Source organism: Crocuta crocuta, unplaced genomic scaffold (assembly GCF_008692635.1).
Source record: "Crocuta crocuta isolate KB4526 unplaced genomic scaffold, BGI_CrCroc_1.0 scaffold36, whole genome shotgun sequence".
Lineage (NCBI taxonomy): Eukaryota > Metazoa > Chordata > Mammalia > Carnivora > Hyaenidae > Crocuta > Crocuta crocuta.
The window spans coordinates 5,203,431-5,207,260 of record NW_027532203.1 but is presented as its reverse complement, the minus strand read 5'-3'; the positions used below and the strand labels follow the sequence as shown (position 1 = coordinate 5,207,260).

At 35.9% G+C, this 3,830-nt stretch overlaps 1 protein-coding gene across 4 annotated transcripts in view; it reads right to left on the bottom strand.

Moving 5' to 3' along the window:
- Positions 1-3,830, bottom strand: part of PIGN (phosphatidylinositol glycan anchor biosynthesis class N) — a 102,643-nt gene that overhangs the window by 11,095 nt on the left and 87,718 nt on the right. The gene's annotated exons all lie outside the window — the stretch shown is intronic.

Sequence of the window (3,830 nt, the reverse complement as noted above, 5' to 3'; positions counted from 1 at the left end):
TAAAAAATTTTTTTAAAAAAAAAAAAAAAAAAAAAAAAAAGTTATTTAACATTTTGAACATTTATTACAACAGTAGGAAAGGGACCTGAATTATGGTTTTTAATTAAACTTTTTATTTTGTATAAACATACAATTATAAGAAATAATATAGAGGGATCTCCTGTACACCTTGCCTAGCTTCCCCCAAGGTAGTATCTTACAAAACTATCGAACAGTATCACAACCAGGATATTGACACTGATACTGTCAAGATAGAGAATGTCTCCATCATTACTAGGATCCCTCCTGATACTCTCTTATAGCCACATCTGTCCTCCCTGCCACCAGGCCTCTGCCTAATCCCCAACCCCTGAGAACCATGACTGTTCTCCATTTCTATAATTTTGTCATTTCAAGAGTGTTGTGTAAGTGAAATCATTTATATAACACTTTGTAACTTTTTGGGAATCTATTTTTTTTCACTCAACTTAATTCTCTTGAATTCATCTAAGGTATCGTGTGTACCAATAGTTTCATCCTTTTTATCACTGCATAGTACTCCATTTATGGATGTACCGCTGTTTGCTTAACCATGCAAGCACTGAAGGACATTACAAATAAAGCTGCTATAAACACCTGCGTACAGTAGATTTCTCTAGGAAACATACTACAGAGTGTAGTAGTAGTAAACAAGCAGTTGTGTGTTTAGTTTTATAAGAAACTAAAACTCTTTTCAGAGTGGTTATACCATATATGTTCCCATTCGTAATATATGAGAGCAATTTCTTTGCATCTTCACTAGCTTTTGGTGTCACTACTTTTTATTTGAGCTATTCTGATCGTTGTATATACCTCACTGTGGTTTTAATATGCATTTCCTTAGTCATTAACAATGTTGAATATCTTTTTGTCAGCTTCTCTGCCATCTATATGTGCTCTTAGGTCCTCTGTTCATTGTGTCATTAAATTGTTTGGTGCTTACTGCTGAGTTTTGAGAGTTCTTTATATATTCTAGATTGTAGTCCTTGATCAGATACATAGTTTGTGAATATGCCCAGTATGGGCTTGTCTTTTCATTCTTTTAACAGGGTCTTCTTTTTTGCAGAGCAAAAGTCCAATTTATCAATATTATATGGACCATGGTTTTGGTGTCAAGCCTAACTCTTTTCCTAGCCCAAATCTCAAAGATGTTTTCTTTGATGATTTTCCTAAAAGTTTGAATCTATGGTCCATTTTGAGTTAATTTTTATGTAAGATGTAAGATTTTGGTCAAGGCTTAGAAAAAATCACACAGCATGCCTACTTGATTTCCTTAACAAGGCAATGAAGAATTTAATGCTCATGGATAATCTTAGCTTTTTTATTGCAGAAGAAATGGATAAATTTCCCTCTGCATTACGGTCTCACAGCAATTAGATAATAAAAGGGAGAAAATGCAAATCCTAAAATCACTTGGTGCTTTTGTCATAAGTCCAAATAGAAAACAACAATGAAAAGCGCTTGCAGATTTTTAAATTTCTATATACAATACAGAGGTGCAAGAAAGCTGCGTATTTCTCTCATCTCATTTATAAATCTAATATTCTAAAAAAGTTTTTCCTCCTGGGAAAACTCATGTGATCAATTATTGAATTTCATTACATAATTCTATTTCAACTAGTCTAAAATCAGTGCTCTTAGTCTAAAATCATCCTTAACTTCTTTTAAAGACATAATTGTTTTTCTAACTATAGGTCTGAAATGTAGAAATGTAACTCAATAGTTCATATACACAGATATGGAGCACAAGTTGAACTTGTCCTATCTTAAGTGAAATGTTATGTTACCATTCAAAACAAATCTGATGTAAGAGACATACAAGAAGTATGTTAAACTAAGAGTTTGTGGAGAGCAAAATGGTCATTCAGTACAACCTTCTGTCCAAATGACCAATTCTCAAAGTAACAATTTTGATGAAAGCATGGGTTTTAATGGTTCCAGTTACAGAATCTACCCTAATTGACACAGCCCCAATTATTTCAAAATGCTTTCCTTCTTTAAATCAAAATCAATGAAACAAAAATTCTACCCTATGGCTGTAGATCTGCTAGAACAAGAAGAAAAAAATAAAGGCAATTTAAATGCAACAGACTTAGGGCACCTGAGTGCCTCAGTCAATTGAGTGGCTGACTCTTGATTTTAGATCAGGTCATGATCCCAGGATCATGGGATTGCAGGATCAGGCCCCATGTCAGGCTCCATGCTAAGTATGGAGTCTGCTTAAGATTCTCTTTCTCTTCCACTGCTCCTCTCCCCCACTTGCACTCTCTCTCTTTCTGTCTCTCTAAAGTGAAAACACTTTTAAAAATGCAACAGATTTTTAAATACCTTTTTTGACCAACCAACACATGAAAAAATGCTCAATAACACCCATCATCAGGGAAATACAAATCAAAACCACAATGAGATACCACCTCACACCTGTCAGAATGGCTAACATTAACAACTCAAGCAACAACAGATGTTGGTGAGGATCCAGAAAAAGAGCATCTCTTTTGCACTGCTGCTGGGAATGCAAACTGGTGTAGCCATTATGGAAAACAGCATGGAGGGTCCTCAAAATATTAAAAATTGAACTATCCTAGGACCCAGCAATTGCACTACTAGATATTTATCCAAGGGATACAGGTATGCTGTTTTGAAGGGGCACATGCACCCCAATGTTTATAGAAGCACTAACAACAATAGCCAAGGTATGGAAAGAGCCCAAATGTCCACCAATGGATGAATAGATAAAGAAGATGTGGTATATATAAACAAGGGAGTATTACTTGGCAATCAAAAAGAATGAAATCTTGCTATTCGCAACTACGTGGATGGAACTAGAGAGTATTATGCTAAGTGAAATTAGTCAGAGAAAGACAAATATCATATGACTTCACTCATATGAGGACTTTAAGATACAAAACAGATGAACATAAGAGAAGGGAAGTAAAATTATATAAAAACAGGGAGGGGGACAAAACATAAGAGACTCTTAAATATGGAGAACAAACAGAGGGTTACTGGAGGGATTGTGGGGGGTGGGGGATGGGCTAAATGAGTAAAGGGCATTAAGGAATCTACTCCTGAAATCATTGTTGCACCATATGCTAACTACTTGGAAGTAAATAAAAAATAGATAAATAAATTTTTTGAAGTTTTGTTTGACATTTTTAAATGTTTTTCTAAAACCATGTTTTATTGTGGGACACCCAACACAGATGATGTTCTGCAACCCTTTTAAAGTAAGACGCACCTGATAGGAAGAAGACTTACTATCTCCTTACCCTCAGCTTCCCTATCTATAGAATGGGCAGGGTAACAGCTACTTCATAGTACTGTTGGGAAAATTACGTCAAGTAATACATGTAAAGTATCTAATACAGTGCCTGCGTAACACTACTGATTTCTTTCTCACTCCTTGTAACAAAAAGTTTAGATAAAATTAAAGACAGTGAAAGATACAATCTCTGTCCTTATGGAGTTCAGAGGGTGTGAATTAGCTGAAGCTGTCACAACAAAGTGCCATAGACTGGTGGCTTCAACAACGGTGATGCATTCTCTCGTAGTTCTGGAGGCTGAGTTTGAGATCAAGGTTGTCAACACGGTTGTTCTTCTGAGGCCTCTTTCCTTGGCCTCTAGATAGCCATGTTCTCCCTTTGTGTCTACCTGGTCTCCTCTGTTTATGTCTGTGTCCTAATCTCCTCTTCTTCTAAGGACACCAGTTACATTGGATTAGGGCCCACTCAGATGGCCTCATTTTACCTTAATTATTTCTTTAAAGGTCCTGTTTCCAATACAGTCCCATTCAACAGATGCATTTGGTGGGC